At 43.0% G+C, this 9485-nt stretch overlaps 1 pseudogene; it reads right to left on the reverse strand.

Moving 5' to 3' along the window:
• The window catches only part of LOC102371717, a 6641-nt pseudogene extending 4596 nt beyond the window's left edge, over positions 1 to 2045 (reverse strand).
• Positions 2046 to 9485: the final 7440 nt, after the last annotated feature.

Genomic DNA, 9485 nt, shown 5'->3' on the forward strand with positions numbered 1-9485 from the left:
ACAGGGTGAGTTGTGCCGATGTCTCCTGTGATATTCTCAAAGACAAGAGACGAGACAGCCGCTCTCCTGCTCCCGGTTCCTAGAGACAGTGTTTTCCTGCCGGAGAGCCGGGACTTCAGCTACTGCAGGTCACGCTTTCCTCGTATTAGTCAACAGCGCCACCAAGCGACAGGACGTTATGCTCGTTGCTCTTTGATTTTTAAAAAGTGTGTAAAAGAATATATTTTAAAGCATAATGGTCACGGGACAGCTACCTAAAGCAAATTATGCGTGTTTGTACCTACACTGTTATATGTGTCTGAATAAGAAATAGATTGAAGCGACAGGGTTAATTTATTTAGCCGATATGTCATTAATATTTGGGGTCTATTATGACGTGTTAATGAGAAAATTGGAAGAAATAACGCAAAATTGAACTCCGATATATCTTTTAGATTTCGATTTTAGGAATTATTTTGAATCCAATCGACTCCATTACCTTTTTGGAGGTTTCCCAGCAAAGGAACTCCTGAACGAAAATGTTTATCCAGTGGATCCTCTCTCTGTATCGATGTGAAAGTTTATAACAGGCAGTATCATCATATTTTGACTCGATTTCCTTATTTTCGTTGTTGTTATGATTAAACGTGTTTTAGAAATGAAATTTTTATCCATAAATTAGATTTAATACCTTGTTTCGAAAATCTGGATAGTTTTTTTCTCTATGACATCCCTGTCAGAACCATACCTTTTTGGAAGAAGCACAGAATATGCAACTTATGTTCTTACTTGTTGGTATATTTCTATACCACAGAGGACGTATGTAATGTATATAATGTGAGTTTCAAGAAAAAAATGCATATAGTAGAAGACTATTTTCTGGAGTAAATTTTCGACTTGTTTTCCTCAGGTCAGGTCTGCCCCTGTTTATCTTCCATATAAAAGTGTTGCCTCTATGTAGGGCTCCACTTTCCATACGTTTGAGCTCTCTCTCCTCCCTGTGTGTGATATCCATTATCGCACAGTCATTTTTTAACCAAGATCCAAATACTTGTACTACATCATAGGGTCTGATTTTGGGTTTCGGCTAAAATGTCAACTTAAGCCTGACTACATAAAGAGGGATGCTTCCGCCAAAGCCAGTTTGCTGAGGAGTCTCAGAACCTGCATCCAATACCCGCTTAGATCTCCAAAATCCATCCCAACACAATAGTAGATGGTGATGTTAAAGCTACAACGTCTACTCCATCTCACCGTTCTGACGCTGAGCTTTCTGATGTTTAATTTGATTAATAGTTTTCCGAAATAAAGGGCAGAATACACGGAGAAGTCACTGTTTCAGAAGAAGAGGAGGAGAAGCCCCGGCACAGTAAGCTGCTCTGTCACCGCTACCTCCCTACCTGGTAGAAGTGGAGCAGGATTCGCCGGAGCCTGTCAGAGAGCCGAAAGCTTTGCTGAGAGACGGGGCTAATTAAGGGCGGGCATAATAATTTAGCGCGGGGGAGGAAGAACCCACAGTAGCAGATGCCTTTGAGCATCATAGGATGAGGTGTAGATACATGAACTGCCCAAAACATTGCTTGAAATATCAGGTTTCTGCCTTCAGCTCTGCTGTCAGGAATCATGGGATTCTCCCATTCTTGGACCAAGCCTCCTGGGCAGTACTCTGCCCAAATCACTAGATTTCTGGGCATGCTATCTGCTGTTCTTCCTTTTGCATGTGTGACCAGCGATAAATCTAGTGACCACCAGACTGCCTTCTGAAACCGAAATGCTGTTTTATTTCTACAGTAGCAAGAAAAACACTTAATGTACACCTTATCCCAAACAGCCCTCTTCATTCTAAGTCAGGTGTAGGTTTCAATCGGTTTTCCCAGAATGGATCCCAAACCACTACTGTCTTGTGGGAAACAATTGTTCTTTTCTTCCTGAATTCCGGTTTTTGTTTTTTCTTTTCTTTTTTTCCTAATTTGTCTTTTCTTGTCATATCTTGTCTTTTCTACTTCCTGCACTTTTGACATCGTTTCCCTCAATAGTTTATCAAGGTCCAAAGGAAGTTCAGCCATGTTCCTCAGTGAGCTACTCTTCCATTGCTCTTTACGAGCTCTCCTATATCTGCTGGAAGTAGCTCCTCAATATGTAGTCATTCTTTCCACTTACCTTTTCTCCTTTCACTAAGTGAAGGTATGAACACAGAAAGCATCCTGTAGGTAATGTAGTCTAACCGACTTTCCTAGTCAAATCTTATAAATATCTGTTTACTAACGAATCTAACCTGCTAGTAAAACTACTGTCAAACTTGATGCAACAAATGACAAAAAACAGTATCCGGCCACATGTAAAGCAGAGAGGTCATGGCAGTCCATGTCCTAATTTGGAAAAGTTTGTGACTAAGCAATCAAGATATCCCAGGTAAATGGCCACGCCCTGGGAATAGAGAAAGGGAATCCTCAATCGAACTCCACCCTCTGCCCCCCACTTTCCCGCAGGGCCAATATGACCATGGGGTAACCTCCCCCCGCCCCCCCTTCAGTTTGAGGATTGGTTTTACACCGAGTGGAAGGGCAAGGAACCTCCTACATTATTTCCCAGCAGGAGCAGTGGCACACCCCTGTAAAAATCCCCAGCCTTGGGGAGACACCCAGTGTCTCTGAGAAAGTCCTAAATACTCTTAGACATGTTGAAGAAAAGTGGGGTTATATGCGTTTGTGGTAGGGGTGGAATTCCCTCCCAACCCCATGCAGCAATAAGCAGAACCCAGAAGCAAAGGTAATTTCCCTAGTGAGGCATCTGCATGGCTACGCTTAAACCATCCCCAACCAGTAGCTATCCACCCTCTTCCTGAACACCCCAGGGATGGACACTGCACAACTTCCCTAGGAAATCTCTTTCACAACCTCACTGTTGTCTCACTGTTCTAGCACTGATGTTTTTCCTGATATCCAATCTAAACTGACTATGCTGCAACTTCAGGTCATTGGATCATGTCCCAGTCTCTGCAGCAATACAGGAAAGGTTTTCTTCCTTTTCTTTATGGCAACTCTTCAGATACTTGAAGCCTGTTATCATGTCCCTACTAAAATGCCCTTTTGCACACACTGAGTGTGCCTCGCTCTTTCAGACTCTCTTCTTATGACTTGATTTAAAAGTCCTGTCTAATCGTTGGGGCTCACTGCTGGACCCTGTCTAACTTCTCCACATCCTTTTTGAAATATGCCGTCCAAAACTCCACACAGTACTTTAGATGACACCTAACCAGGGCCAAGAGGAGAGGTACTAACATGTCCCATGTTTTGCACCTAATGCTTCTATTGATGAATCCAACCTTCTCTGCACTCATGCCGATGCCTTGCAGGTGTCATCCCTTAAAAATGTGGGTGGACACTGAGGTCTGATCTGATATCAGGCCACCTCAAGTTTGTATTTCTATTTTTTATAAATCGTCCCAAGGTATAGCTTTGCATTTTTTGGTATAGACCTTTTTCCTGTTGACTCTCTCCCAGCAGTCCAACCTGTTGAGATTTTTCTGTTATTAAAACAGGAAATTCAGGACCACTTCAGTCCTTACAACTAATGATTAAAAGCAGTAAGTCATACAAAGTGATTCAATTAGAGACAAAGACACTTCTATAGCCATATTTGATGTATTATGCTATTCTTCCTCCTGTCCCTTCAGTGAAGAAACAAACTGCACATTGACATATGAAAACCCAGTTGTAACCATGTTGGGGCTCTGGGAGTGACTGTGATGCCCCCTGGAGCTCAACCCTTGCCCTGCTCCAGCTCTAGAGTGCCCTCCACTTCTTACTCAGCTGCCACACATTGATGTAATTGTTTGATTGGAAGGGAGGCTGCCTGATGGGTCCTAGAGTGAACCCCAGTACCTCTAGATGTCAGCTAGCTCTTCCAAACTTCTGCTGTTCTCCATCTTACCCTCACTACATGGACCTTAGTGGGCCACCATTGCTCTTCCACAGGGCACAAGCTAGCCTTAAGTGCTAATCATGGCCTCTAACAATCCCTACACTCATGACCATACCTTGCAAGTGTTATCCCTTAAAAATGTGATGGGCACTTAGCTCCAATCTGATATCAGGCCACCTCAGGCTTTCACCCTTGTTAGGGTCTTGGTCTTCTCAACCTCCAACCTTCTGGCTGCAACACAAACTAAATCCCTGCTTTGCCTGAACATAAACAATGACTATCTGCCTGCACAATCAGGGTTCCCTTTATCCCAGTCCATATTCCTCTGCAAGGAAGCAGTCTGTTTGCCTTTCTCCAGACAGGTGTCACCTAGGAGCTCTCCAGCATCTTCCTGATTTGGTGCTCAATGTTTCTGCAGCCTGCAGGGCCAGACTGCCCCTCCTGTAACAGGGCCTGTGTTTATATACTTGCATGACCCTAGCCCAGTGTGCTACCCAAGCACAGCTTCCTCAGCAGTAAGTATTTGTAGCAGGTACCTATTCTCTGGCAGCTCATATTGGGCAGCTTTCCTAGCCTGAGGCTCTCCCTGCTGCTCCTTCACCCTTAAAGTAAGAGGAGCCTTTGGCTTTACATTATACCCATCCACTGGAAGTATATTGAAAAGTTGAGAAGGATGAATGGTGTTCCTCTCCTATCTCTGTAATAATCACAACAAGCCACTGCTTCATCTATTCCTCATCTGTTATTGGCCTTTGGATCCTAACTTAGCCTGTCTGGAGCCTCATGGTGAGAGACCTGCAACTGTTGTCTTGAGTAGATGGTAGGAGAGCGAGGCATTCTGCTTCATGTCCGCATCCATCACTACTACCTTGGACATCAAGTCACCCTGCTTGGCCAGGCAGGACAGTTGGTGGCTGAAGACTGATGTACTGTTCTGCAGAGGGTGTAACACAATTGGTACATTATCTTTTTTGTGTATTACACTTGCAGGCATGACTGTCTCAAACCAAAGTGCTGGGACCCATGAAGGACTATGAGGGAGTCTTGTACATAAGGAAGCCATTGTATTCTTAGTTGACCTAGTATGCAATGCAAGGGCCACAATGTAGAAAAGAAATTACAAAGAGCATATTGTAAATTCCAGACCCAGTTCTTATGGTATTTTCTGATGGGAGTTTTCCTTTGTTGTACTGCTGTTCTCTCAGCATCCAGTTTATAATTCATTTCACATGGTTTGGCATAAACTGGATAGCCACAGATACCAGAAATAAGAAGAAAAAAGAGTGGATCTTTGTTTCCAAAAGACAATAGTTCATAAAAATCATAGAGAGAGATAATAAGTGGAACAGTCAAATTTGAAATTTCCTCTTCAGGTGTCTACTGCAACCCCACTACTCTCTGTTGACAACAGGGCCCTGAGAGTAAAAATCCCCAGTCTGATATTTACCCTGCCAATTAATTCCCAGTACTTGCTCTTTCAGCTCTGTAAAATTAGGAGAAGGTAATGCTCTCAAATCTTGGAAGGCAAATCTTGACCTGTCAGGTAAAGTTATTGACAGCTAGACCCGAATTATCTGTGGGCAGGCTTACTGGCAGGAATATGGAGGGCACAGAATGAGAATCCATCATTGAAAGAGATGCCATTTCCTATCAGCTCATGGAAGGACTCTAAAGAAGACACCCACACAGAGATGCTCCTTGCAATGTTACTCATGGGCAGGAAGCAGTTCACTCACTATACAATATGCACAAAATGCTGAAATTGCTTAATGCCAGTTCCCTGTGTTTTGTGGAGAAGACACCTAGAGCAGGGTAAATGATCAAAGACCAGGCTCCCAATCAGGTGTGAATCTAGGATGAAAATAAACTGAAAATAACTAAAGAAATTCTCACAGAGTGAGAAATTGAAAGCATTTCTGAACTACCTGTCATAGTTCTACCCAATGGAAGCTGCATGACTTGTTTTTGAGTATGAGCACTACTGATACTGGACATCAGTTTCCGCATGTGGGGTTCAGAAGACATTCCAGGGCAAGTTGGTGTCTACATTCCCTCCTACTGTTGGCCAAGGTGGCACAATGATGTTCTGTTGCTCTTTGTGCTTCATTCATAGCAAAATGCCAAGCTCACCTGTCATGGGCTATATCCTGTCAGGACGTTAGGTCCAGCCCGGTAGAAGGTATGTGCTGCTAAATGCAGTCCCTGTAGTTAAGTCAAGGATGTGTATTTCTCCTTGATGCCATGGCAGAGGGTCGGACTTGATGATCTGCTCAGATCCCTTCTGACCCTGCCAACTATGAAACTAAGGTTGGGACAGCCAGCCTTCCCACTGCCTTTTTCAAATTCACTGAACAAAACTCTCTTAGGCAGTCGATTGTTGTCAATGTGTATGATGTGGCCACCCAGGTCATTTGCCTCTATAGCTTCCACGCTTGGCATAGCTGCTAGTCATAGGACTTCATTGTTGTTGGTTTTGTCAGACCATTTAATACCCATTATACTGCATAGTTGCAAGCAGTTAAGTTTTAGGATATGGCAAAAATAAAGAGACCAGGTCTCTAATGAGTATAGAAGACAAGGAAGCAAAACAGCTCTGTAAACTTGTGATTTTGTAGACACTTTAACCTCTCCATCTTGTCCTAGCCTTTTTTGTAGGTGTCTGAGAGCTGAGGCACCTGACTATAAACATGCTGAAAGTTCTTTGTCAATGCTGGTGTCATCAGTAGTTGCGCTACCTATGACATTGTTTAATTGGCTTTCACTCAATTTTATTTCTGGTGGTGATGGAGGTAATAGGTTTCTGCCATAAGGTGGCTAGTACACGACTTTGGTTTTCTTTCCATTAATACAGAGGCCCAAAAGGGTTGCAGCATAAGCAAAGGAATTCAGTGAATGTTGCAGATCATTCTCAGAATGGTCATTAGCATCCAGTCGTTCCTTTAATTCACTTGGTTGGGATTTGCTGTTTGCCTTGAATCAGAAGAGGTTTAGAATTCTGCAATTAAATCATAGTGTTAGGGTGACACCAGTAGTGGTAGTACATGCAGTGACTTCTAGCACTCCATCCAAGAACAGAGTAAATAATGTAGGGGCAAGTACACAGCCATGTTTAAGCCCATTGGTTACAGGAAAGGCATCAGATGAGTTGGCACGCACTGATATATGGGCCTGCATGTTGTCATGGAAGCAGTGTATGAGGCTAATTAATTTGTCTGGGCACCTGAACTTTACAAGAAGGCACCAGGGAGCACAGCATCCAACAGAGCTGAACACCTTACTAAAGTCGACAAATACAATGTTCGGGGGCATTTGTTGTTTGCCAGCTTTCCCCTGTAACTGGCGTAGGGTAAACATCATGTCAGCAGTGCTGCACGATGACTGAAAACTGCACTGGGATTCAGGGAATAGATCCTGGAGCCTTCTAAGCAACAGCTTACCAAGGGGCTACCAGCAATGAAAAGGAGTAAAGTGCATTATAGTTGACACCGTCATGTCTGTATCATTTGCACTTCTAGATAGTTACAGTTTTGGTATCTTCAAAATCCTCAGGTAAAGACTGGTTTTCCCAGCAGAAAGTAAATTGGTCTAGCAAAGCTTTGTGAAGTGTAGGGCCACCATATTTAAGAACTTCAGTTAGGATTTCATAAGCTCCAGCTGCCTTTCCATTTGTCATTTCTAAAAGCACGTTCTTAATCTCCTCCAGAGTTGCAGGACCTTTGTGTTCATATTGAACTGGTCTTTGCTTGATTCAGTCTATTATTTGACCATTTGTGTTTGACTCATGATTGAGGAGGGTGGCAAAATGTTCTTCCTAGCTTTCTAATACCATACTGTGCTCAGTCAAGAGGGTGGTACTGTCAGGAGACAGGATTGGACAGGTATTGGCTCTTTGTGGTTCATAAATGTGTTTTAACTCCTGAAAAAAAAACCACTTGAATGTTATTTGTATAAGCAACAGCTTGTAGTTCTCTTGCTTTGTTTCTCTACCAAGTGTCCTCCACAGCTTTTTCTGCACTTCAAATTTTGATTTCTTGAAGGCTTCTGCAGCCCCGAGAGAGGAGAGGTTGTTCGGTATAAGTTGGTGCATAGCTGGATGGGTCACATGGAGTGTTTGAATATTGTTGTCATTTGCATCAAACCAGTCCACATACATTGTTTTGGGACAACCAAGACTTCATTAGGTGTTGATTGCAGTGAAGTTTGAAAGGCATGCCACCTTTCATCGACAGTTCAGCTTGCTCTTCCATTAACTCAATTTGATAGTTCAGCATGAATGCAAGTTGCTGAGTTCTCTTCTCTTCTGTGCAATGTCTCAACAAATTGACATGTCATTTTGGTTTTGGAGCAACCTTGGGTCTAGTAGTGTGACTCTTGATGTTCAATTAAGTATGGATAAGCTGGTGATCCACAGAATATTCTGTGCGTCACAAAGCCCTGGAAATATAAATATCCCTCAGGTAATTGTGACGAGTGATGACATAGTTTTAAAGGTGCCATTGTTTTGAGCAAAGGTGCTGCCAAGAATAGAACCACTTTTCTGGCATGTTGAAGAAGGTGTTCCTAACAGCAAGGTCAAACTCTGCGTAGAGTGTTAGGAGTAATTCTCCGTTTGTGTTTAGACACCCATGACCAAATTTCTACATGGCTGTTCCCAGTGGTGTAGTCCCCTCCAAACCATGCACTGAAGTCACCCAGTAGAAGAATTTTATCATTGTTAGGTATGTTTCTTAGGGTGTCACTCAGCTGGCTGTAGAATGGTGTCTTTGTTTTTTCCAGTAGTGCTGGGGCAGGGGCACTTCGTATTGCCAGAAAGTTGTCGTGTTATTGTCATTTCTACCCTGCATAGGCTGGCATTCTGGTTTGCCTTATAACCTAACTTGTCTTTGTTTGTTCCAGTAGTGCTGGGGCAGGGGCACTTCGTATTGCCAGAAAGTTGTCGTGTTATTGTCATTTCTACCCTGCATAGGCTGGCATTCTGGTTTGCCTTATAACCTAACTAGTAGAAAGTGTATTCTTGTTTTCTAAGCACACTGCCATTGTGTAGTCTAGTCTTAGATAAGCAGTGATATTTAGTTGATAGCCATGTAGCTCTTTCACAACTAATGCCATTCTTCTGCAATCTTGATTTAACTTTGAGTCAAGTAATGTATGGACATTCCAGCATCCGATTATCAATTTCTGTCCATCTTTGTGATTGTTTCTCCCTCTAAAAGGGAAATCCTGCTGATTGTGGCAAACCAACAAAGAGTCAATGAGAAGCAAGCCTTTTTTACCCCAATTTTTATAGGGGCCTCCTTGGATTGAGCCAGGCAGGCCCTCCCTAAATAGGGCTGCCTGGACACTTAGGTAGAACCTCATGCTCTCAATGCCAAGTGAGAATCATGTGACCAGCACATCTAGGCCACTTGTGTGAAGATCTTTGGCTATTGGCTTCTAGCTTCTGAGGCCTAGCAGCAGCACCTAGGAAATTCTTGGTATGAGTCTTTTTGTGAAGGGTTAGTGGATGATTATGGTGAAGTACTGGGAGGGTGGAAGCTTTTGGTACCAGAAGATTGTCCCTGAAAAATAATATAATGTGCAAG

This window comes from Alligator sinensis, unplaced genomic scaffold, assembly GCF_000455745.1.
Source record: "Alligator sinensis unplaced genomic scaffold, ASM45574v1 scaffold1868_1, whole genome shotgun sequence".
Lineage (NCBI taxonomy): Eukaryota > Metazoa > Chordata > Crocodylia > Alligatoridae > Alligator > Alligator sinensis.